Source organism: Gadus chalcogrammus, chromosome 12 (genome assembly GCF_026213295.1).
Source record: "Gadus chalcogrammus isolate NIFS_2021 chromosome 12, NIFS_Gcha_1.0, whole genome shotgun sequence".
Classification (NCBI taxonomy): Eukaryota; Metazoa; Chordata; class Actinopteri; order Gadiformes; family Gadidae; genus Gadus; species Gadus chalcogrammus.
Window position 1 is genome coordinate 6,657,614 of NC_079423.1, and position 23,081 is coordinate 6,680,694.

The window sequence follows — 23,081 nt, forward strand, 5'->3', positions numbered from 1 at the left end:
TAAGCAACATACAAAAACTGACAACGTCTCTCAAAACTATTTTTGTGAAACATGAGGACAGTATAGTGATACTGCCAGCAGGGAGCACCAGAGAGCTGAACCGACAGTTGTACATTTCTTAAACTTTCACCAACACAAACACGCACGCTCACTTCAGATCATGGGAGGACGTCAAAAAATCACCACCCATTCTCTGACACTTTAACCGTTAACCTTGGTTCAAACATTTAACATCACACGCACACGCAGTGTATTTCAGATAATTAATGAATTCAGATGTCACAATGATCGTTTACATGGATAAGGAGTCCTACTGAATCAATTACTGCCGTTTATATCTAACTAATGATTGTTTTTGTAAGAGTGTAACGTCGAGCCTCAGCAGCTTTCTCACTCCTTATGTGCTACTGTATAAAACCTGGTTTTGCGCCTGCACTAATTGCTTACGGCCATACCACCCTGAACACGCCCGATCTCGTCTGATCTCGGAAGCTAAGCAGGGTCGGGCCTGGTTAGTACTTGGATGGGAGACCGCCTGGGAATACCAGGTGCTGTAAGCTTTTTCTTTTTCAACTCGAGCTCATTGACTCCGTGGCCTACCGTGGCGTACCGTGACCTGATGTTTACTGCCAACCGCTTTGGAGGATTTAAGCAACATACAAAAACTGACAACGTCTCTCAAAACTATTTTTGTGAAACATGAGGACAGTATAGTGATACTGCCAGCAGGGAGCACCAGAGAGCTGAACCGACAGTTGTACATTTCTTAAACTTTCACCAACACAAACACGCACGCTCACTTCAGATCATGGGAGGACGTCAAAAAATCACCACCCATTCTCTGACACTTTAACCGTTAACCTTGGTTCAAACATTTAACATCACACGCACACGCAGTGTATTTCAGATAATTAATGAATTCAGATGTCACAATGATCGTTTACATGGATAAGGAGTCCTACTGAATCAATTACTGCCGTTTATATCTAACTAATGATTGTTTTTGTAAAAGTGTAACGTCGAGCCTCAGCAGCTTTCTCACTCCTTATGTGCTACTGTATAAAACCTGGTTTTGCGCCTGCACTAATTGCTTACGGCCATACCACCCTGAACACGCCCGATCTCGTCTGATCTCGGAAGCTAAGCAGGGTCGGGCCTGGTTAGTACTTGGATGGGAGACCGCCTGGGAATACCAGGTGCTGTAAGCTTTTTCTTTTTCAACTCGAGCTCATTGACTCCGTGGCCTACCGTGGCGTACCGTGACCTGATGTTTACTGCCAACCGCTTTGGAGGATTTAAGCAACATACAAAAACTGACAACGTCTCTCAAAACTATTTTTGTGAAACATGAGGACAGTATAGTGATACTGCCAGCAGGGAGCACCAGAGAGCTGAACCGACAGTTGTACATTTCTTAAACTTTCACCAACACAAACACGCACGCTCACTTCAGATCATGGGAGGACGTCAAAAAATCACCACCCATTCTCTGACACTTTAACCGTTAACCTTGGTTCAAACATTTAACATCACACGCACACGCAGTGTATTTCAGATAATTAATGAATTCAGATGTCACAATGATCGTTTACATGGATAAGGAGTCCTACTGAATCAATTACTGCCGTTTATATCTAACTAATGATTGTTTTTGTAAAAGTGTAACGTCGAGCCTCAGCAGCTTTCTCACTCCTTATGTGCTACTGTATAAAACCTGGTTTTGCGCCTGCACTAATTGCTTACGGCCATACCACCCTGAACACGCCCGATCTCGTCTGATCTCGGAAGCTAAGCAGGGTCGGGCCTGGTTAGTACTTGGATGGGAGACCGCCTGGGAATACCAGGTGCTGTAAGCTTTTTCTTTTTCAACTCGAGCTCATTGACTCCGTGGCCTACCGTGGCGTACCGTGACCTGATGTTTACTGCCAACCGCTTTGGAGGATTTAAGCAACATACAAAAACTGACAACGTCTCTCAAAACTATTTTTGTGAAACATGAGGACAGTATAGTGATACTGCCAGCAGGGAGCACCAGAGAGCTGAACCGACAGTTGTACATTTCTTAAACTTTCACCAACACAAACACGCACGCTCACTTCAGATCATGGGAGGACGTCAAAAAATCACCACCCATTCTCTGACACTTTAACCGTTAACCTTGGTTCAAACATTTAACATCACACGCACACGCAGTGTATTTCAGATAATTAATGAATTCAGATGTCACAATGATCGTTTACATGGATAAGGAGTCCTACTGAATCAATTACTGCCGTTTATATCTAACTAATGATTGTTTTTGTAAAAGTGTAACGTCGAGCCTCAGCAGCTTTCTCACTCCTTATGTGCTACTGTATAAAACCTGGTTTTGCGCCTGCACTAATTGCTTACGGCCATACCACCCTGAACACGCCCGATCTCGTCTGATCTCGGAAGCTAAGCAGGGTCGGGCCTGGTTAGTACTTGGATGGGAGACCGCCTGGGAATACCAGGTGCTGTAAGCTTTTTCTTTTTCAACTCGAGCTCATTGCCTCCGTGGCCTACCGTGGCGTACCGTGACCTGATGTTTACTGCCAACCGCTTTGGAGGATTTAAGCAACATACAAAAACTGACAACGTCTCTCAAAACTATTTTTGTGAAACATGAGGACAGTATAGTGATACTGCCAGCAGGGAGCACCAGAGAGCTGAACCGACAGTTGTACATTTCTTAAACTTTCACCAACACAAACACGCACGCTCACTTCAGATCATGGGAGGACGTCAAAAAATCACCACCCATTCTCTGACACTTTAACCGTTAACCTTGGTTCAAACATTTAACATCACACGCACACGCAGTGTATTTCAGATAATTAATGAATTCAGATGTCACAATGATCGTTTACATGGATAAGGAGTCCTACTGAATCAATTACTGCCGTTTATATCTAACTAATGATTGTTTTTGTAAGAGTGTAACGTCGAGCCTCAGCAGCTTTCTCACTCCTTATGTGCTACTGTATAAAACCTGGTTTTGCGCCTGCACTAATTGCTTACGGCCATACCACCCTGAACACGCCCGATCTCGTCTGATCTCGGAAGCTAAGCAGGGTCGGGCCTGGTTAGTACTTGGATGGGAGACCGCCTGGGAATACCAGGTGCTGTAAGCTTTTTCTTTTTCAACTCGAGCTCATTGACTCCGTGGCCTACCGTGGCGTACCGTGACCTGATGTTTACTGCCAACCGCTTTGGAGGATTTAAGCAACATACAAAAACTGACAACGTCTCTCAAAACTATTTTTGTGAAACATGAGGACAGTATAGTGATACTGCCAGCAGGGAGCACCAGAGAGCTGAACCGACAGTTGTACATTTCTTAAACTTTCACCAACACAAACACGCACGCTCACTTCAGATCATGGGAGGACGTCAAAAAATCACCACCCATTCTCTGACACTTTAACCGTTAACCTTGGTTCAAACATTTAACATCACACGCACACGCAGTGTATTTCAGATAATTAATGAATTCAGATGTCACAATGATCGTTTACATGGATAAGGAGTCCTACTGAATCAATTACTGCCGTTTATATCTAACTAATGATTGTTTTTGTAAAAGTGTAACGTCGAGCCTCAGCAGCTTTCTCACTCCTTATGTGCTACTGTATAAAACCTGGTTTTGCGCCTGCACTAATTGCTTACGGCCATACCACCCTGAACACGCCCGATCTCGTCTGATCTCGGAAGCTAAGCAGGGTCGGGCCTGGTTAGTACTTGGATGGGAGACCGCCTGGGAATACCAGGTGCTGTAAGCTTTTTCTTTTTCAACTCGAGCTCATTGACTCCGTGGCCTACCGTGGCGTACCGTGACCTGATGTTTACTGCCAACCGCTTTGGAGGATTTAAGCAACATACAAAAACTGACAACGTCTCTCAAAACTATTTTTGTGAAACATGAGGACAGTATAGTGATACTGCCAGCAGGGAGCACCAGAGAGCTGAACCGACAGTTGTACATTTCTTAAACTTTCACCAACACAAACACGCACGCTCACTTCAGATCATGGGAGGACGTCAAAAAATCACCACCCATTCTCTGACACTTTAACCGTTAACCTTGGTTCAAACATTTAACATCACACGCACACGCAGTGTATTTCAGATAATTAATGAATTCAGATGTCACAATGATCGTTTACATGGATAAGGAGTCCTACTGAATCAATTACTGCCGTTTATATCTAACTAATGATTGTTTTTGTAAAAGTGTAACGTCGAGCCTCAGCAGCTTTCTCACTCCTTATGTGCTACTGTATAAAACCTGGTTTTGCGCCTGCACTAATTGCTTACGGCCATACCACCCTGAACACGCCCGATCTCGTCTGATCTCGGAAGCTAAGCAGGGTCGGGCCTGGTTAGTACTTGGATGGGAGACCGCCTGGGAATACCAGGTGCTGTAAGCTTTTTCTTTTTCAACTCGAGCTCATTGACTCCGTGGCCTACCGTGGCGTACCGTGACCTGATGTTTACTGCCAACCGCTTTGGAGGATTTAAGCAACATACAAAAACTGACAACGTCTCTCAAAACTATTTTTGTGAAACATGAGGACAGTATAGTGATACTGCCAGCAGGGAGCACCAGAGAGCTGAACCGACAGTTGTACATTTCTTAAACTTTCACCAACACAAACACGCACGCTCACTTCAGATCATGGGAGGACGTCAAAAAATCACCACCCATTCTCTGACACTTTAACCGTTAACCTTGGTTCAAACATTTAACATCACACGCACACGCAGTGTATTTCAGATAATTAATGAATTCAGATGTCACAATGATCGTTTACATGGATAAGGAGTCCTACTGAATCAATTACTGCCGTTTATATCTAACTAATGATTGTTTTTGTAAAAGTGTAACGTCGAGCCTCAGCAGCTTTCTCACTCCTTATGTGCTACTGTATAAAACCTGGTTTTGCGCCTGCACTAATTGCTTACGGCCATACCACCCTGAACGCCCGATCTCGTCTGATCTCGGAAGCTAAGCAGGGTCGGGCCTGGTTAGTACTTGGATGGGAGACCGCCTGGGAATACCAGGTGCTGTAAGCTTTTTCTTTTTCAACTCGAGCTCATTGACTCCGTGGCCTACCGTGGCGTACCGTGACCTGATGTTTACTGCCAACCGCTTTGGAGGATTTAAGCAACATACAAAAACTGACAACGTCTCTCAAAACTATTTTTGTGAAACATGAGGACAGTATAGTGATACTGCCAGCAGGGAGCACCAGAGAGCTGAACCGACAGTTGTACATTTCTTAAACTTTCACCAACACAAACACGCACGCTCACTTCAGATCATGGGAGGACGTCAAAAAATCACCACCCATTCTCTGACACTTTAACCGTTAACCTTGGTTCAAACATTTAACATCACACGCACACGCAGTGTATTTCAGATAATTAATGAATTCAGATGTCACAATGATCGTTTACATGGATAAGGAGTCCTACTGAATCAATTACTGCCGTTTATATCTAACTAATGATTGTTTTTGTAAAAGTGTAACGTCGAGCCTCAGCAGCTTTCTCACTCCTTATGTGCTACTGTATAAAACCTGGTTTTGCGCCTGCACTAATTGCTTACGGCCATACCACCCTGAACACGCCCGATCTCGTCTGATCTCGGAAGCTAAGCAGGGTCGGGCCTGGTTAGTACTTGGATGGGAGACCGCCTGGGAATACCAGGTGCTGTAAGCTTTTTCTTTTTCAACTCGAGCTCATTGACTCCGTGGCCTACCGTGGCGTACCGTGACCTGATGTTTACTGCCAACCGCTTTGGAGGATTTAAGCAACATACAAAAACTGACAACGTCTCTCAAAACTATTTTTGTGAAACATGAGGACAGTATAGTGATACTGCCAGCAGGGAGCACCAGAGAGCTGAACCGACAGTTGTACATTTCTTAAACTTTCACCAACACAAACACGCACGCTCACTTCAGATCATGGGAGGACGTCAAAAAATCACCACCCATTCTCTGACACTTTAACCGTTAACCTTGGTTCAAACATTTAACATCACACGCACACGCAGTGTATTTCAGATAATTAATGAATTCAGATGTCACAATGATCGTTTACATGGATAAGGAGTCCTACTGAATCAATTACTGCCGTTTATATCTAACTAATGATTGTTTTTGTAAAAGTGTAACGTCGAGCCTCAGCAGCTTTCTCACTCCTTATGTGCTACTGTATAAAACCTGGTTTTGCGCCTGCACTAATTGCTTACGGCCATACCACCCTGAACACGCCCGATCTCGTCTGATCTCGGAAGCTAAGCAGGGTCGGGCCTGGTTAGTACTTGGATGGGAGACCGCCTGGGAATACCAGGTGCTGTAAGCTTTTTCTTTTTCAACTCGAGCTCATTGACTCCGTGGCCTACCGTGGCGTACCGTGACCTGATGTTTACTGCCAACCGCTTTGGAGGATTTAAGCAACATACAAAAACTGACAACGTCTCTCAAAACTATTTTTGTGAAACATGAGGACAGTATAGTGATACTGCCAGCAGGGAGCACCAGAGAGCTGAACCGACAGTTGTACATTTCTTAAACTTTCACCAACACAAACACGCACGCTCACTTCAGATCATGGGAGGACGTCAAAAAATCACCACCCATTCTCTGACACTTTAACCGTTAACCTTGGTTCAAACATTTAACATCACACGCACACGCAGTGTATTTCAGATAATTAATGAATTCAGATGTCACAATGATCGTTTACATGGATAAGGAGTCCTACTGAATCAATTACTGCCGTTTATATCTAACTAATGATTGTTTTTGTAAGAGTGTAACGTCGAGCCTCAGCAGCTTTCTCACTCCTTATGTGCTACTGTATAAAACCTGGTTTTGCGCCTGCACTAATTGCTTACGGCCATACCACCCTGAACACGCCCGATCTCGTCTGATCTCGGAAGCTAAGCAGGGTCGGGCCTGGTTAGTACTTGGATGGGAGACCGCCTGGGAATACCAGGTGCTGTAAGCTTTTTCTTTTTCAACTCGAGCTCATTGACTCCGTGGCCTACCGTGGCGTACCGTGACCTGATGTTTACTGCCAACCGCTTTGGAGGATTTAAGCAACATACAAAAACTGACAACGTCTCTCAAAACTATTTTTGTGAAACATGAGGACAGTATAGTGATACTGCCAGCAGGGAGCACCAGAGAGCTGAACCGACAGTTGTACATTTCTTAAACTTTCACCAACACAAACACGCACGCTCACTTCAGATCATGGGAGGACGTCAAAAAATCACCACCCATTCTCTGACACTTTAACCGTTAACCTTGGTTCAAACATTTAACATCACACGCACACGCAGTGTATTTCAGATAATTAATGAATTCAGATGTCACAATGATCGTTTACATGGATAAGGAGTCCTACTGAATCAATTACTGCCGTTTATATCTAACTAATGATTGTTTTTGTAAAAGTGTAACGTCGAGCCTCAGCAGCTTTCTCACTCCTTATGTGCTACTGTATAAAACCTGGTTTTGCGCCTGCACTAATTGCTTACGGCCATACCACCCTGAACACGCCCGATCTCGTCTGATCTCGGAAGCTAAGCAGGGTCGGGCCTGGTTAGTACTTGGATGGGAGACCGCCTGGGAATACCAGGTGCTGTAAGCTTTTTCTTTTTCAACTCGAGCTCATTGACTCCGTGGCCTACCGTGGCGTACCGTGACCTGATGTTTACTGCCAACCGCTTTGGAGGATTTAAGCAACATACAAAAACTGACAACGTCTCTCAAAACTATTTTTGTGAAACATGAGGACAGTATAGTGATACTGCCAGCAGGGAGCACCAGAGAGCTGAACCGACAGTTGTACATTTCTTAAACTTTCACCAACACAAACACGCACGCTCACTTCAGATCATGGGAGGACGTCAAAAAATCACCACCCATTCTCTGACACTTTAACCGTTAACCTTGGTTCAAACATTTAACATCACACGCACACGCAGTGTATTTCAGATAATTAATGAATTCAGATGTCACAATGATCGTTTACATGGATAAGGAGTCCTACTGAATCAATTACTGCCGTTTATATCTAACTAATGATTGTTTTTGTAAAAGTGTAACGTCGAGCCTCAGCAGCTTTCTCACTCCTTATGTGCTACTGTATAAAACCTGGTTTTGCGCCTGCACTAATTGCTTACGGCCATACCACCCTGAACACGCCCGATCTCGTCTGATCTCGGAAGCTAAGCAGGGTCGGGCCTGGTTAGTACTTGGATGGGAGACCGCCTGGGAATACCAGGTGCTGTAAGCTTTTTCTTTTTCAACTCGAGCTCATTGACTCCGTGGCCTACCGTGGCGTACCGTGACCTGATGTTTACTGCCAACCGCTTTGGAGGATTTAAGCAACATACAAAAACTGACAACGTCTCTCAAAACTATTTTTGTGAAACATGAGGACAGTATAGTGATACTGCCAGCAGGGAGCACCAGAGAGCTGAACCGACAGTTGTACATTTCTTAAACTTTCACCAACACAAACACGCACGCTCACTTCAGATCATGGGAGGACGTCAAAAAATCACCACCCATTCTCTGACACTTTAACCGTTAACCTTGGTTCAAACATTTAACATCACACGCACACGCAGTGTATTTCAGATAATTAATGAATTCAGATGTCACAATGATCGTTTACATGGATAAGGAGTCCTACTGAATCAATTACTGCCGTTTATATCTAACTAATGATTGTTTTTGTAAAAGTGTAACGTCGAGCCTCAGCAGCTTTCTCACTCCTTATGTGCTACTGTATAAAACCTGGTTTTGCGCCTGCACTAATTGCTTACGGCCATACCACCTACTGCATGGTAAATTGTTTGTTCTGGTGGAGAGAATTTTGGAGTGTTGCTATCTGGTCTAACAACCAGTTATTTTGTGTTTTTTTTCGTCCCCCGCAGTCATAGACTGTTGGGGGATCGCCCTGAGTTATTATATATATACTTTTCCAGTCGTTTTTGTTTGTTTGCAACGGTGGAGGCGAGAATGATCCGGGGCCTAGCTTCGGCGAAGCCACCGGGCGAAATGAGTGCCGGCGGGCAGCGAGCTGGAGGGACGGTGAATGGAGCAGGACTTGAGGTGGAGGAGGACGGAAAAGCTGGCGGGTTGCGAGGAGGAAGGAGTGTTGCGGAGGAGTCGGGAGGAGAAAGGAGAGAAGGAGAGAGCGGGGGAGATGGAACGGCAAGGCGGCTGGAGGCGGGCAAGAGCAGGTGGCTGGTGGAGAAACAGTGGACGGGATTAAGAAGGTAGAGCGCATGTATGAGAGGAGGCTCACGGTTTGCGTGGAGCAGTGCGGGGACGTTATAACACGCCCGATCTCGTCTGATCTCGGAAGCTAAGCAGGGTCGGGCCTGGTTAGTACTTGGATGGGAGACCGCCTGGGAATACCAGGTGCTGTAAGCTTTTTCTTTTTCAACTCGAGCTCATTGACTCCGTGGCCTACCGTGGCGTACCGTGACCTGATGTTTACTGCCAACCGCTTTGGAGGATTTAAGCAACATACAAAAACTGACAACGTCTCTCAAAACTATTTTTGTGAAACATGAGGACAGTATAGTGATACTGCCAGCAGGGAGCACCAGAGAGCTGAACCGACAGTTGTACATTTCTTAAACTTTCACCAACACAAACACGCACGCTCACTTCAGATCATGGGAGGACGTCAAAAAATCACCACCCATTCTCTGACACTTTAACCGTTAACCTTGGTTCAAACATTTAACATCACACGCACACGCAGTGTATTTCAGATAATTAATGAATTCAGATGTCACAATGATCGTTTACATGGATAAGGAGTCCTACTGAATCAATTACTGCCGTTTATATCTAACTAATGATTGTTTTTGTAAAAGTGTAACGTCGAGCCTCAGCAGCTTTCTCACTCCTTATGTGCTACTGTATAAAACCTGGTTTTGCGCCTGCACTAATTGCTTACGGCCATACCACCCTGAACACGCCCGATCTCGTCTGATCTCGGAAGCTAAGCAGGGTCGGGCCTGGTTAGTACTTGGATGGGAGACCGCCTGGGAATACCAGGTGCTGTAAGCTTTTTCTTTTTCAACTCGAGCTCATTGACTCCGTGGCCTACCGTGGCGTACCGTGACCTGATGTTTACTGCCAACCGCTTTGGAGGATTTAAGCAACATACAAAAACTGACAACGTCTCTCAAAACTATTTTTGTGAAACATGAGGACAGTATAGTGATACTGCCAGCAGGGAGCACCAGAGAGCTGAACCGACAGTTGTACATTTCTTAAACTTTCACCAACACAAACACGCACGCTCACTTCAGATCATGGGAGGACGTCAAAAAATCACCACCCATTCTCTGACACTTTAACCGTTAACCTTGGTTCAAACATTTAACATCACACGCACACGCAGTGTATTTCAGATAATTAATGAATTCAGATGTCACAATGATCGTTTACATGGATAAGGAGTCCTACTGAATCAATTACTGCCGTTTATATCTAACTAATGATTGTTTTTGTAAAAGTGTAACGTCGAGCCTCAGCAGCTTTCTCACTCCTTATGTGCTACTGTATAAAACCTGGTTTTGCGCCTGCACTAATTGCTTACGGCCATACCACCCTGAACACGCCCGATCTCGTCTGATCTCGGAAGCTAAGCAGGGTCGGGCCTGGTTAGTACTTGGATGGGAGACCGCCTGGGAATACCAGGTGCTGTAAGCTTTTTCTTTTTCAACTCGAGCTCATTGACTCCGTGGCCTACCGTGGCGTACCGTGACCTGATGTTTACTGCCAACCGCTTTGGAGGATTTAAGCAACATACAAAAACTGACAACGTCTCTCAAAACTATTTTTGTGAAACATGAGGACAGTATAGTGATACTGCCAGCAGGGAGCACCAGAGAGCTGAACCGACAGTTGTACATTTCTTAAACTTTCACCAACACAAACACGCACGCTCACTTCAGATCATGGGAGGACGTCAAAAAATCACCACCCATTCTCTGACACTTTAACCGTTAACCTTGGTTCAAACATTTAACATCACACGCACACGCAGTGTATTTCAGATAATTAATGAATTCAGATGTCACAATGATCGTTTACATGGATAAGGAGTCCTACTGAATCAATTACTGCCGTTTATATCTAACTAATGATTGTTTTTGTAAAAGTGTAACGTCGAGCCTCAGCAGCTTTCTCACTCCTTATGTGCTACTGTATAAAACCTGGTTTTGCGCCTGCACTAATTGCTTACGGCCATACCACCCTGAACACGCCCGATCTCGTCTGATCTCGGAAGCTAAGCAGGGTCGGGCCTGGTTAGTACTTGGATGGGAGACCGCCTGGGAATACCAGGTGCTGTAAGCTTTTTCTTTTTCAACTCGAGCTCATTGACTCCGTGGCCTACCGTGGCGTACCGTGACCTGATGTTTACTGCCAACCGCTTTGGAGGATTTAAGCAACATACAAAAACTGACAACGTCTCTCAAAACTATTTTTGTGAAACATGAGGACAGTATAGTGATACTGCCAGCAGGGAGCACCAGAGAGCTGAACCGACAGTTGTACATTTCTTAAACTTTCACCAACACAAACACGCACGCTCACTTCAGATCATGGGAGGACGTCAAAAAATCACCACCCATTCTCTGACACTTTAACCGTTAACCTTGGTTCAAACATTTAACATCACACGCACACGCAGTGTATTTCAGATAATTAATGAATTCAGATGTCACAATGATCGTTTACATGGATAAGGAGTCCTACTGAATCAATTACTGCCGTTTATATCTAACTAATGATTGTTTTTGTAAAAGTGTAACGTCGAGCCTCAGCAGCTTTCTCACTCCTTATGTGCTACTGTATAAAACCTGGTTTTGCGCCTGCACTAATTGCTTACGGCCATACCACCCTGAACACGCCCGATCTCGTCTGATCTCGGAAGCTAAGCAGGGTCGGGCCTGGTTAGTACTTGGATGGGAGACCGCCTGGGAATACCAGGTGCTGTAAGCTTTTTCTTTTTCAACTCGAGCTCATTGACTCCGTGGCCTACCGTGGCGTACCGTGACCTGATGTTTACTGCCAACCGCTTTGGAGGATTTAAGCAACATACAAAAACTGACAACGTCTCTCAAAACTATTTTTGTGAAACATGAGGACAGTATAGTGATACTGCCAGCAGGGAGCACCAGAGAGCTGAACCGACAGTTGTACATTTCTTAAACTTTCACCAACACAAACACGCACGCTCACTTCAGATCATGGGAGGACGTCAAAAAATCACCACCCATTCTCTGACACTTTAACCGTTAACCTTGGTTCAAACATTTAACATCACACGCACACGCAGTGTATTTCAGATAATTAATGAATTCAGATGTCACAATGATCGTTTACATGGATAAGGAGTCCTACTGAATCAATTACTGCCGTTTATATCTAACTAATGATTGTTTTTGTAAAAGTGTAACGTCGAGCCTCAGCAGCTTTCTCACTCCTTATGTGCTACTGTATAAAACCTGGTTTTGCGCCTGCACTAATTGCTTACGGCCATACCACCCTGAACACGCCCGATCTCGTCTGATCTCGGAAGCTAAGCAGGGTCGGGCCTGGTTAGTACTTGGATGGGAGACCGCCTGGGAATACCAGGTGCTGTAAGCTTTTTCTTTTTCAACTCGAGCTCATTGACTCCGTGGCCTACCGTGGCGTACCGTGACCTGATGTTTACTGCCAACCGCTTTGGAGGATTTAAGCAACATACAAAAACTGACAACGTCTCTCAAAACTATTTTTGTGAAACATGAGGACAGTATAGTGATACTGCCAGCAGGGAGCACCAGAGAGCTGAACCGACAGTTGTACATTTCTTAAACTTTCACCAACACAAACACGCACGCTCACTTCAGATCATGGGAGGACGTCAAAAAATCACCACCCATTCTCTGACACTTTAACCGTTAACCTTGGTTCAAACATTTAACATCACACGCACACGCAGTGTATTTCAGATAATTAATGAATTCAGATGTCACAATGATCGTTTACATGGATAAGGAGTCCTACTGAATCAATTACTGCCGTTTATATCTAACTAATGATTGTTTTTGTAAAAGTGTAACGTCGAGCCTCAGCAGCTTTCTCACTCCTTATGTGCTACTGTATAAAACCTGGTTTTGCGCCTGCACTAATTGCTTACGGCCATACCACCCTGAACACGCCCGATCTCGTCTGATCTCGGAAGCTAAGCAGGGTCGGGCCTGGTTAGTACTTGGATGGGAGACCGCCTGGGAATACCAGGTGCTGTAAGCTTTTTCTTTTTCAACTCGAGCTCATTGACTCCGTGGCCTACCGTGGCGTACCGTGACCTGATGTTTACTGCCAACCGCTTTGGAGGATTTAAGCAACATACAAAAACTGACAACGTCTCTCAAAACTATTTTTGTGAAACATGAGGACAGTATAGTGATACTGCCAGCAGGGAGCACCAGAGAGCTGAACCGACAGTTGTACATTTCTTAAACTTTCACCAACACAAACACGCACGCTCACTTCAGATCATGGGAGGACGTCAAAAAATCACCACCCATTCTCTGACACTTTAACCGTTAACCTTGGTTCAAACATTTAACATCACACGCACACGCAGTGTATTTCAGATAATTAATGAATTCAGATGTCACAATGATCGTTTACATGGATAAGGAGTCCTACTGAATCAATTACTGCCGTTTATATCTAACTAATGATTGTTTTTGTAAAAGTGTAACGTCGAGCCTCAGCAGCTTTCTCACTCCTTATGTGCTACTGTATAAAACCTGGTTTTGCGCCTGCACTAATTGCTTACGGCCATACCACCCTGAACACGCCCGATCTCGTCTGATCTCGGAAGCTAAGCAGGGTCGGGCCTGGTTAGTACTTGGATGGGAGACCGCCTGGGAATACCAGGTGCTGTAAGCTTTTTCTTTTTCAACTCGAGCTCATTGACTCCGTGGCCTACCGTGGCGTACCGTGACCTGATGTTTACTGCCAACCGCTTTGGAGGATTTAAGCAACATACAAAAACTGACAACGTCTCTCAAAACTATTTTTGTGAAACATGAGGACAGTATAGTGATACTGCCAGCAGGGAGCACCAGAGAGCTGAACCGACAGTTGTACATTTCTTAAACTTTCACCAACACAAACACGCACGCTCACTTCAGATCATGGGAGGACGTCAAAAAATCACCACCCATTCTCTGACACTTTAACCGTTAACCTTGGTTCAAACATTTAACATCACACGCACACGCAGTGTATTTCAGATAATTAATGAATTCAGATGTCACAATGATCGTTTACATGGATAAGGAGTCCTACTGAATCAATTACTGCCGTTTATATCTAACTAATGATTGTTTTTGTAAAAGTGTAACGTCGAGCCTCAGCAGCTTTCTCACTCCTTATGTGCTACTGTATAAAACCTGGTTTTGCGCCTGCACTAATTGCTTACGGCCATACCACCCTGAACACGCCCGATCTCGTCTGATCTCGGAAGCTAAGCAGGGTCGGGCCTGGTTAGTACTTGGATGGGAGACCGCCTGGGAATACCAGGTGCTGTAAGCTTTTTCTTTTTCAACTCGAGCTCATTGCCTCCGTGGCCTACCGTGGCGTACCGTGACCTGATGTTTACTGCCAACCGCTTTGGAGGATTTAAGCAACATACAAAAACTGACAACGTCTCTCAAAACTATTTTTGTGAAACATGAGGACAGTATAGTGATACTGCCAGCAGGGAGCACCAGAGAGCTGAACCGACAGTTGTACATTTCTTAAACTTTCACCAACACAAACACGCACGCTCACTTCAGATCATGGGAGGACGTCAAAAAATCACCACCCATTCTCTGACACTTTAACCGTTAACCTTGGTTCAAACATTTAACATCACACGCACACGCAGTGTATTTCAGATAATTAATGAATTCAGATGTCACAATGATCGTTTACATGGATAAGGAGTCCTACTGAATCAATTACTGCCGTTTATATCTAACTAATGATTGTTTTTGTAAGAGTGTAACGTCGAGCCTCAGCAGCTTTCTCACTCCTTATGTGCTACTGTATAAAACCTGGTTTTGCGCCTGCACTAATTGCTTACGGCCATACCACCCTGAACACGCCCGATCTCGTCTGATCTCGGAAGCTAAGCAGGGTCGGGCCTGGTTAGTACTTGGATGGGAGACCGCCTGGGAATACCAGGTGCTGTAAGCTTTTTCTTTTTCAACTCGAGCTCATTGACTCCGTGGCCTACCGTGGCGTACCGTGACCTGATGTTTACTGCCAACCGCTTTGGAGGATTTAAGCAACATACAAAAACTGACAACGTCTCTCAAAACTATTTTTGTGAAACATGAGGACAGTATAGTGATACTGCCAGCAGGGAGCACCAGAGAGCTGAACCGACAGTTGTACATTTCTTAAACTTTCACCAACACAAACACGCACGCTCACTTCAGATCATGGGAGGACGTCAAAAAATCACCACCCATTCTCTGACACTTTAACCGTTAACCTTGGTTCAAACATTTAACATCACACGCACACGCAGTGTATTTCAGATAATTAATGAATTCAGATGTCACAATGATCGTTTACATGGATAAGGAGTCCTACTGAATCAATTACTGCCGTTTATATCTAACTAATGATTGTTTTTGTAAAAGTGTAACGTCGAGCCTCAGCAGCTTTCTCACTCCTTATGTGCTACTGTATAAAACCTGGTTTTGCGCCTGCACTAATTGCTTACGGCCATACCACCCTGAACACGCCCGATCTCGTCTGATCTCGGAAGCTAAGCAGGGTCGGGCCTGGTTAGTACTTGGATGGGAGACCGCCTGGGAATACCAGGTGCTGTAAGCTTTTTCTTTTTCAACTCGAGCTCATTGACTCCGTGGCCTACCGTGGCGTACCGTGACCTGATGTTTACTGCCAACCGCTTTGGAGGATTTAAGCAACATACAAAAACTGACAACGTCTCTCAAAACTATTTTTGTGAAACATGAGGACAGTATAGTGATACTGCCAGCAGGGAGCACCAGAGAGCTGAACCGACAGTTGTACATTTCTTAAACTTTCACCAACACAAACACGCACGCTCACTTCAGATCATGGGAGGACGTCAAAAAATCACCACCCATTCTCTGACACTTTAACCGTTAACCTTGGTTCAAACATTTAACATCACACGCACACGCAGTGTATTTCAGATAATTAATGAATTCAGATGTCACAATGATCGTTTACATGGATAAGGAGTCCTACTGAATCAATTACTGCCGTTTATATCTAACTAATGATTGTTTTTGTAAAAGTGTAACGTCGAGCCTCAGCAGCTTTCTCACTCCTTATGTGCTACTGTATAAAACCTGGTTTTGCGCCTGCACTAATTGCTTACGGCCATACCACCCTGAACACGCCCGATCTCGTCTGATCTCGGAAGCTAAGCAGGGTCGGGCCTGGTTAGTACTTGGATGGGAGACCGCCTGGGAATACCAGGTGCTGTAAGCTTTTTCTTTTTCAACTCGAGCTCATTGACTCCGTGGCGTACCGTGACCTGATGTTTACTGCCAACCGCTTTGGAGGATTTAAGCAACATACAAAAACTGACAACGTCTCTCAAAACTATTTTTGTGAAACATGAGGACAGTATAGTGATACTGCCAGCAGGGAGCACCAGAGAGCTGAACCGACAGTTGTACATTTCTTAAACTTTCACCAACACAAACACGCACGCTCACTTCAGATCATGGGAGGACGTCAAAAAATCACCACCCATTCTCTGACACTTTAACCGTTAACCTTGGTTCAAACATTTAACATCACACGCACACGCAGTGTATTTCAGATAATTAATGAATTCAGATGTCACAATGATCGTTTACATGGATAAGGAGTCCTACTGAATCAATTACTGCCGTTTATATCTAACTAATGATTGTTTTTGTAAAAGTGTAACGTCGAGCCTCAGCAGCTTTCTCACTCCTTATGTGCTACTGTATAAAACCTGGTTTTGCGCCTGCACTAATTGCTTACGGCCATACCACCCTGAACACGCCCGATCTCGTCTGATCTCGGAAGCTAAGCAGGGTCGGGCCTGGTTAGTACTTGGATGGGAGACCGCCTGGGAATACCAGGTGCTGTAAGCTTTTTCTTTTTCAACTCGAGCTCATTGACTCCGTGGCCTACCGTGGCGTACCGTGACCTGATGTTTACTGCCAACCGCTTTGGAGGATTTAAGCAACATACAAAAACTGACAACGTCTCTCAAAACTATTTTTGTGAAACATGAGGACAGTATAGTGATACTGCCAGCAGGGAGCACCAGAGAGCTGAACCGACAGTTGTACATTTCTTAAACTTTCACCAACACAAACACGCACGCTCACTTCAGATCATGGGAGGACGTCAAAAAATCACCACCCATTCTCTGACACTTTAACCGTTAACCTTGGTTCAAACATTTAACATCACACGCACACGCAGTGTATTTCAGATAATTAATGAATTCAGATGTCACAATGATCGTTTACATGGATAAGGAGTCCTACTGAATCAATTACTGCCGTTTATATCTAACTAATGATTGTTTTTGTAAAAGTGTAACGTCGAGCCTCAGCAGCTTTCTCACTCCTTATGTGCTACTGTATAAAACCTGGTTTTGCGCCTGCACTAATTGCTTACGGCCATACCACCCTGAACACGCCCGATCTCGTCTGATCTCGGAAGCTAAGCAGGGTCGGGCCTGGTTAGTACTTGGATGGGAGACCGCCTGGGAATACCAGGTGCTGTAAGCTTTTCTTTTTCAACTCGAGCTCATTGCCTCCGTGGCCTACCGTGACCTACCGTGACCTGGGGCCTCATGTACTAAGACTTGCGTGGATTTCATACTGAAACTTGGCGTACGCCAAAACCCAGAAACTGTCTTACGCACAAATAAATTCAGATGTATCAAAGTGTGCGAACGCATGGATCCAAGCACGTTTCTTTTGTACATCTCGATCAACGTGGAATTGAGCGCACATGCCGAGGTGCCAAAACTCCTCCCTGTCCACGCCCTCATTTAAATATGCAATTTCATTTAAATAGGCATCTGGACCTGAGATTCACCTCTTAATCCGATCACCTGGCACCATGAACAGAGAAAAAAAAAGGAAACTTCACGGAGTCTGAGCTCGAGATTTTGCTCCACGAGGTAGAAATGCGCAAACATATGCTATTGGAACCCTGTCAACAGGGATAAATGCAAAACAAAAGAGAAGTGAGTGGGAGTGTGTTTGCGAGGCCGTCAATGCAGTGGGGTCTCAGCAGCGCACACACTCTGAAATTAAAAAAAAGTGGTCAGACCTCAAGGTGGAGGTGAAGCGGAGGGTTTCTGCCCACCGCCGAAGCGTGACCGCAACAGGTGGGGGGACGGGAGTGGGGGAACTCTCCCCCTTCGATTTGAGAGTGGCCGCTTTGATCGTTGACACAGCTCTCACCGGAGTGGTGGGAGCCCATGAAGGGGACGCCGATCATCCCCAAGGTAAATATGCTGAAGTCATAAATGCTGTAATTATACTGGTCATACAATTGGCTGCTTGCAATACACATAAGTCGTGCGTAAAGATGCCAGGATATGAAAGACTTTGACTCGTGTTTATTAACTTAATTTTTTTATTTTTGAATAGACAAGCAAGGAGAGGGCACGGATTGCTCCGTCGGCCCCGACGTCTCCTCCGTCGGCCCCGACGTCTCCTCCGTCGGCCCCGGCGTCTCCTCCGTCGGCCCCGGCGTCTCCTCCGTCGGCCCCGGCGTCTCCTCCGTCGGCCCCGGCGTCTCCTCCGTCGGCCCCGGCGTCTCCAGCGCCCTTCGGATTTGACCATTTGCGATGTCCTCTAACAACGCTAACGCAGCCATTTTTAAAACAATTTTCTTCATCCATTGCGCATGCTTTTATAGCCACCCATATAATTGCAAGGTGTGTTAATTGTTCATTAGTGTGTCTCTGATGTGCAAATCACTCTGAGTCATTGTTTTCACCTTTTTTCCCCAGTTTCCCAGCGTCACCTCTAAGTGTCGCCAAAGGAACAATAGCTGTAGAAACCATGGACATAATGGTAGAAACGTGCGTACGACAGCTCTGGAGCTGGCGTGGGGACCGCACATTTTTACGGTCATTTCACGTTTTGTACATCTGAACGTGAGCGTGGAAAAGGACGTACGCCACGTTTTTGTGCGTACGCAACCTTAGTACATGAGGCCCCTGATGTTTACCGCCAACCGCTTTGGAGGATTTAAGCAACATACAAAAACTGACAACGTCTCTCAAAACTGTTTTTGTGAAACATGAGGACAGTATAGTGATACTGCCAGCAGGGAGCACCAGAGAGCTGAACCGACAGTTGTACATTTCTTAAACTTTCACCAACACAAACACGCACGCTCACTTCAGATCATGGGAGGACGTCAAAAAATCACCACCCATTCTATGACACTTTAACCGTTAACCTTGGTTCAAACATTTAACATCACACGCACACGCAGTGTATTTCAGATAATTAATGAATTCAGATGTCACAATGATCGTTTACATGGATAAGGAGTCCTACTGAATCAATTACTGACGTTTATATCTAACTAATGATTGTTTTTGTAAAAGTGTAACGTCGAGCCTCAGCAGCTTTCTCACTCCTTATGTGCTACTGTATAAAACCTGGTTTAGCGCCTGCACTAATTGCTTAAGGCCATACCACCCTGAACACGCCCGATCTCGTCTGATCTCGGAAGCTAAGCAGGGTCGGGCCTGGTTAGTACTTGGATGGGAGACCGCCTGGGAATACCAGGTGCTGTGAGCTTTTCCTTTTTCAACTCGAGCTCATTGCCTCCGTGGCCCACCGTGACCTACCGTGACCTGATGTTTACTGCCAACCGCTTTGGAGGATTTAAGCAACATACAAAGACTGACAACGTCTCTCAAAACTATTTTTGTGAAACATGAGGACAGTATAGTGATACTGCCAGCAGGGAGCACCAGAGAGCTGAAACGACAGTTGTACATTTCTTAAACTTTCACCAACACAAACACGCACGCTCACTTCAGATCATGGGAGAACGCCAAAAAATCACCACCCATTCTCTGACACTTTAACCGTTAACCTTGGTTCAAACATTTAACATCACACGCACACGCAGTGTATTTCAGATAATTAATGAATTCAGATGTCACAATGATCGTTTACATGGATAAGGAGTCCTACTGAATCAATTACTGCCGTTTATATCTAACTAATGATTGTTTTTGTAAAAGTGTAACGTCGAGCCTCAGCAGCTTTCTCACTCCTTATGTGCTACTGTATAAACCTGGTTTTGCGCCTGCACTAATTGCTTACGGCCATACCACCCTGAACACGCCCGATCTCGTCTGATCTCGGAAGCTAAGCAGGGTCGGGCCTGGTTAGTACTTGGATGGGAGACCGCCTGGGAATACCAGGTGCTGTAAGCATTTTTCTTTTTCAACTCGAGCTCATTGACTCCGTGGCGTACCGTGACCTGATGTTTACTGCCAACCGCTTTGGAGGATTTAAGCAACATACAAAAACTGACAACGTCTCTCAAAACTTTTTTTGTGAAACATGAGGACAGTATAGTGATACTGCCAGCAGGGAGCACCAGAGAGCTGAACCGACAGTTGTACATTTCTTAAACTTTCACCAACACAAACACGCACGCTCACTTCAGATCATGGGAGGACGTCAAAAAATCACCACCCATTCTCTGACACTTTAACCGTTAACCTTGGTTCAAACATTTAACATCACACGCACACGCAGTGTATTTCAGATAATTAATGAATTCAGATGTCACAATGATCGTTTACATGGATAAGGAGTCCTACTGAATCAATTACTGCCGTTTATATCTAACTAATGATTGTTTTTGTAAAAGTGTAACGTCGAGCCTCAGCAGCTTTCTCACTCCTTATGTGCTACTGTATAAAACCTGGTTTTGCGCCTGCACTAATTGCTTACGGCCATACCACCCTGAACACGCCCGATCTCGTCTGATCTCGGAAGCTAAGCAGGGTCGGGCCTGGTTAGTACTTGGATGGGAGACCGCCTGGGAATACCAGGTGCTGTAAGCTTTTTCTTTTTCAACTCGAGCTCATTGCCTCCGTGGCCTACCGTGGCGTACCGTGACCTGATGTTTACTGCCAACCGCTTTGGAGGATTTAAGCAACATACAAAAACTGACAACGTCTCTCAAAACTATTTTTGTGAAACATGAGGACAGTATAGTGATACTGCCAGCAGGGAGCACCAGAGAGCTGAACCGACAGTTGTACATTTCTTAAACTTTCACCAACACAAACACGCACGCTCACTTCAGATCATGGGAGGACGTCAAAAAATCACCACCCATTCTCTGACACTTTAACCGTTAACCTTGGTTCAAACATTTAACATCACACGCTCACGCAGTGTATTTCAGATAATTAATGAATTCAGATGTCACAATGATCGTTTACATGGATAAGGAGTCCTACTGAATCAATTACTGCCGTTTATATCTAACTAATGATTGTTTTTGTAAAAGTGTAACGTCAAGCCTCAGCAGCTTTCTCACTCCTTATGTGCTACTGTATAAAACCTGGTTTTGCGCCTGCACTAATTGCTTACGGCCATACCACCCTGAACACGCCCGATCTCGTCTGATCTCGGAAGCTAAGCAGGGTCGGGCCTGGTTAGTACTTGGATGGGAGACCGCCTGGGAATACCAGGTGCTGTAAGCTTTTTCTTTTTCAACTCGAGCTCATTGACTCCGTGGCCTACCGTGGCGTACCGTGACCTGATGTTTACTGCCAACCGCTTTGGAGGATTTAAGCAACATACAAAAACTGACAACGTCTCTCAAAACTATTTTTGTGAAACATGAGGACAGTATAGTGATACTGCCAGCAGGGAGCACCAGAGAGCTGAACCGACAGTTGTACATTTCTTAAACTTTCACCAACACAAACACGCACGCTCACTTCAGATCATGGGAGGACGTCAAAAAATCACCACCCATTCTCTGACACTTTAACCGTTAACCTTGGTTCAAACATTTAACATCACACGCTCACGCAGTGTATTTCAGATAATTAATGAATTCAGATGTCACAATGATCGTTTACATGGATAAGGAGTCCTACTGAATCAATTACTGCCGTTTATATCTAACTAATGATTGTTTTTGTAAAAGTGTAACGTCGAGCCTCAGCAGCTTTCTCACTCCTTATGTGCTACTGTATAAACCTGGTTTTGCGCCTGCACTAATTGCTTACGGCCATACCACCCTGAACACGCCCGATCTCGTCTGATCTCGGAAGCTAAGCAGGGTCGGGCCTGGTTAGTACTTGGATGGGAGACCGCCTGGGAATACCAGGTGCTGTAAGCTTTTTCTTTTTCAACTCGAGCTCATTGACTCCGTGGCCTACCGTGGCGTACCGTGACCTGATGTTTACTGCCAACCGCTTTGGAGGATTTAAGCAACATACAAAAACTGACAACGTCTCTCAAAACTATTTTTGTGAAACATGAGGACAGTATAGTGATACTGCCAGCAGGGAGCACCAGAGAGCTGAACCGACAGTTGTACATTTCTTAAACTTTCACCAACACAAACACGCACGCTCACTTCAGATCATGGGAGGACGTCAAAAAATCACCACCCAGTCTCTGACACTTTAAAACCGTTAACCTGGTTCAAACATTTAACATCACACGCACACGCAGTGGATTTCAGATAATTAATGAATTCAGATGTCACAATGATCGTTTACATGGATAAGGAGTCCTACTGAATCAATTACTACTGCGTTATATCTAACTAATGATTGTTTTTGTAAGAGTGGAACGTCGAGCCTCAGCAGCTTTCTCACATCCTTATGTGCTACTGTATAAAACCTGGTTTTGCGCCTGCACTAATTGCTTACGGCCATACCACCCTGAACATCGCCCG

The 23,081-nt window shown here is 45.0% G+C and overlaps 31 non-coding genes and 1 pseudogene across 31 annotated transcripts; all 32 read left to right on the forward strand.

Annotated features, from left to right (window-relative positions):
* The first annotated feature begins 441 nt into the window (after positions 1 to 441).
* LOC130394801 (5S ribosomal RNA) lies at positions 442 to 560 on the forward strand. Its single transcript, XR_008897924.1, has one exon. It is a non-coding gene; the product is annotated as a 5S ribosomal RNA (ribosomal RNA).
* A 529-nt stretch (positions 561 to 1,089) lies between these two features.
* Positions 1,090 to 1,208, forward strand: LOC130394813 (5S ribosomal RNA). The gene has a single exon (XR_008897935.1). It is a non-coding gene; the product is annotated as a 5S ribosomal RNA (ribosomal RNA).
* A 529-nt stretch (positions 1,209 to 1,737) lies between these two features.
* Positions 1,738 to 1,856, forward strand: LOC130394825 (5S ribosomal RNA). The gene has a single exon (XR_008897946.1). It is a non-coding gene; the product is annotated as a 5S ribosomal RNA (ribosomal RNA).
* A 529-nt stretch (positions 1,857 to 2,385) lies between these two features.
* On the forward strand, positions 2,386 to 2,504 carry LOC130394838 (5S ribosomal RNA). The gene has a single exon (XR_008897957.1). It is a non-coding gene; the product is annotated as a 5S ribosomal RNA (ribosomal RNA).
* Positions 2,505 to 3,033: 529 nt separating this feature from the next.
* LOC130394850 (5S ribosomal RNA) lies at positions 3,034 to 3,152 on the forward strand. Its single transcript, XR_008897968.1, has one exon. It is a non-coding gene; the product is annotated as a 5S ribosomal RNA (ribosomal RNA).
* A 529-nt stretch (positions 3,153 to 3,681) lies between these two features.
* Positions 3,682 to 3,800, forward strand: LOC130394862 (5S ribosomal RNA). Its single transcript, XR_008897979.1, has one exon. It is a non-coding gene; the product is annotated as a 5S ribosomal RNA (ribosomal RNA).
* A 529-nt stretch (positions 3,801 to 4,329) lies between these two features.
* Positions 4,330 to 4,448, forward strand: LOC130394874 (5S ribosomal RNA). The gene has a single exon (XR_008897990.1). It is a non-coding gene; the product is annotated as a 5S ribosomal RNA (ribosomal RNA).
* A 529-nt stretch (positions 4,449 to 4,977) lies between these two features.
* On the forward strand, positions 4,978 to 5,094 carry LOC130401277 (5S ribosomal RNA). Its single transcript, XR_008903740.1, has one exon. It is a non-coding gene; the product is annotated as a 5S ribosomal RNA (ribosomal RNA).
* Positions 5,095 to 5,623: 529 nt separating this feature from the next.
* LOC130394886 (5S ribosomal RNA) lies at positions 5,624 to 5,742 on the forward strand. Its single transcript, XR_008898001.1, has one exon. It is a non-coding gene; the product is annotated as a 5S ribosomal RNA (ribosomal RNA).
* A 529-nt stretch (positions 5,743 to 6,271) lies between these two features.
* On the forward strand, positions 6,272 to 6,390 carry LOC130394898 (5S ribosomal RNA). Its single transcript, XR_008898012.1, has one exon. It is a non-coding gene; the product is annotated as a 5S ribosomal RNA (ribosomal RNA).
* A 529-nt stretch (positions 6,391 to 6,919) lies between these two features.
* Positions 6,920 to 7,038, forward strand: LOC130394910 (5S ribosomal RNA). Its single transcript, XR_008898023.1, has one exon. It is a non-coding gene; the product is annotated as a 5S ribosomal RNA (ribosomal RNA).
* A 529-nt stretch (positions 7,039 to 7,567) lies between these two features.
* On the forward strand, positions 7,568 to 7,686 carry LOC130394923 (5S ribosomal RNA). Its single transcript, XR_008898035.1, has one exon. It is a non-coding gene; the product is annotated as a 5S ribosomal RNA (ribosomal RNA).
* A 529-nt stretch (positions 7,687 to 8,215) lies between these two features.
* On the forward strand, positions 8,216 to 8,334 carry LOC130394935 (5S ribosomal RNA). The gene has a single exon (XR_008898046.1). It is a non-coding gene; the product is annotated as a 5S ribosomal RNA (ribosomal RNA).
* A 1,025-nt stretch (positions 8,335 to 9,359) lies between these two features.
* On the forward strand, positions 9,360 to 9,482 carry LOC130396297 (5S ribosomal RNA; annotated as a pseudogene).
* A 529-nt stretch (positions 9,483 to 10,011) lies between these two features.
* On the forward strand, positions 10,012 to 10,130 carry LOC130394948 (5S ribosomal RNA). Its single transcript, XR_008898057.1, has one exon. It is a non-coding gene; the product is annotated as a 5S ribosomal RNA (ribosomal RNA).
* Positions 10,131 to 10,659: 529 nt separating this feature from the next.
* Positions 10,660 to 10,778, forward strand: LOC130394960 (5S ribosomal RNA). The gene has a single exon (XR_008898068.1). It is a non-coding gene; the product is annotated as a 5S ribosomal RNA (ribosomal RNA).
* A 529-nt stretch (positions 10,779 to 11,307) lies between these two features.
* On the forward strand, positions 11,308 to 11,426 carry LOC130394972 (5S ribosomal RNA). The gene has a single exon (XR_008898079.1). It is a non-coding gene; the product is annotated as a 5S ribosomal RNA (ribosomal RNA).
* Positions 11,427 to 11,955: 529 nt separating this feature from the next.
* LOC130394984 (5S ribosomal RNA) lies at positions 11,956 to 12,074 on the forward strand. Its single transcript, XR_008898090.1, has one exon. It is a non-coding gene; the product is annotated as a 5S ribosomal RNA (ribosomal RNA).
* Positions 12,075 to 12,603: 529 nt separating this feature from the next.
* On the forward strand, positions 12,604 to 12,722 carry LOC130394996 (5S ribosomal RNA). Its single transcript, XR_008898101.1, has one exon. It is a non-coding gene; the product is annotated as a 5S ribosomal RNA (ribosomal RNA).
* A 529-nt stretch (positions 12,723 to 13,251) lies between these two features.
* LOC130395008 (5S ribosomal RNA) lies at positions 13,252 to 13,370 on the forward strand. The gene has a single exon (XR_008898112.1). It is a non-coding gene; the product is annotated as a 5S ribosomal RNA (ribosomal RNA).
* A 529-nt stretch (positions 13,371 to 13,899) lies between these two features.
* On the forward strand, positions 13,900 to 14,018 carry LOC130395020 (5S ribosomal RNA). Its single transcript, XR_008898123.1, has one exon. It is a non-coding gene; the product is annotated as a 5S ribosomal RNA (ribosomal RNA).
* Positions 14,019 to 14,547: 529 nt separating this feature from the next.
* On the forward strand, positions 14,548 to 14,666 carry LOC130395032 (5S ribosomal RNA). The gene has a single exon (XR_008898134.1). It is a non-coding gene; the product is annotated as a 5S ribosomal RNA (ribosomal RNA).
* Positions 14,667 to 15,195: 529 nt separating this feature from the next.
* On the forward strand, positions 15,196 to 15,314 carry LOC130395045 (5S ribosomal RNA). Its single transcript, XR_008898146.1, has one exon. It is a non-coding gene; the product is annotated as a 5S ribosomal RNA (ribosomal RNA).
* A 529-nt stretch (positions 15,315 to 15,843) lies between these two features.
* On the forward strand, positions 15,844 to 15,962 carry LOC130395058 (5S ribosomal RNA). Its single transcript, XR_008898157.1, has one exon. It is a non-coding gene; the product is annotated as a 5S ribosomal RNA (ribosomal RNA).
* A 529-nt stretch (positions 15,963 to 16,491) lies between these two features.
* Positions 16,492 to 16,610, forward strand: LOC130395070 (5S ribosomal RNA). The gene has a single exon (XR_008898168.1). It is a non-coding gene; the product is annotated as a 5S ribosomal RNA (ribosomal RNA).
* A 519-nt stretch (positions 16,611 to 17,129) lies between these two features.
* LOC130395082 (5S ribosomal RNA) lies at positions 17,130 to 17,248 on the forward strand. Its single transcript, XR_008898179.1, has one exon. It is a non-coding gene; the product is annotated as a 5S ribosomal RNA (ribosomal RNA).
* Positions 17,249 to 17,777: 529 nt separating this feature from the next.
* Positions 17,778 to 17,896, forward strand: LOC130395094 (5S ribosomal RNA). Its single transcript, XR_008898190.1, has one exon. It is a non-coding gene; the product is annotated as a 5S ribosomal RNA (ribosomal RNA).
* A 1,921-nt stretch (positions 17,897 to 19,817) lies between these two features.
* Positions 19,818 to 19,936, forward strand: LOC130394046 (5S ribosomal RNA). The gene has a single exon (XR_008897243.1). It is a non-coding gene; the product is annotated as a 5S ribosomal RNA (ribosomal RNA).
* Positions 19,937 to 20,464: 528 nt separating this feature from the next.
* Positions 20,465 to 20,583, forward strand: LOC130399545 (5S ribosomal RNA). The gene has a single exon (XR_008902052.1). It is a non-coding gene; the product is annotated as a 5S ribosomal RNA (ribosomal RNA).
* Positions 20,584 to 21,103: 520 nt separating this feature from the next.
* LOC130395106 (5S ribosomal RNA) lies at positions 21,104 to 21,222 on the forward strand. Its single transcript, XR_008898201.1, has one exon. It is a non-coding gene; the product is annotated as a 5S ribosomal RNA (ribosomal RNA).
* A 529-nt stretch (positions 21,223 to 21,751) lies between these two features.
* LOC130395118 (5S ribosomal RNA) lies at positions 21,752 to 21,870 on the forward strand. The gene has a single exon (XR_008898211.1). It is a non-coding gene; the product is annotated as a 5S ribosomal RNA (ribosomal RNA).
* Positions 21,871 to 22,398: 528 nt separating this feature from the next.
* LOC130395130 (5S ribosomal RNA) lies at positions 22,399 to 22,517 on the forward strand. The gene has a single exon (XR_008898222.1). It is a non-coding gene; the product is annotated as a 5S ribosomal RNA (ribosomal RNA).
* Positions 22,518 to 23,081: the final 564 nt, after the last annotated feature.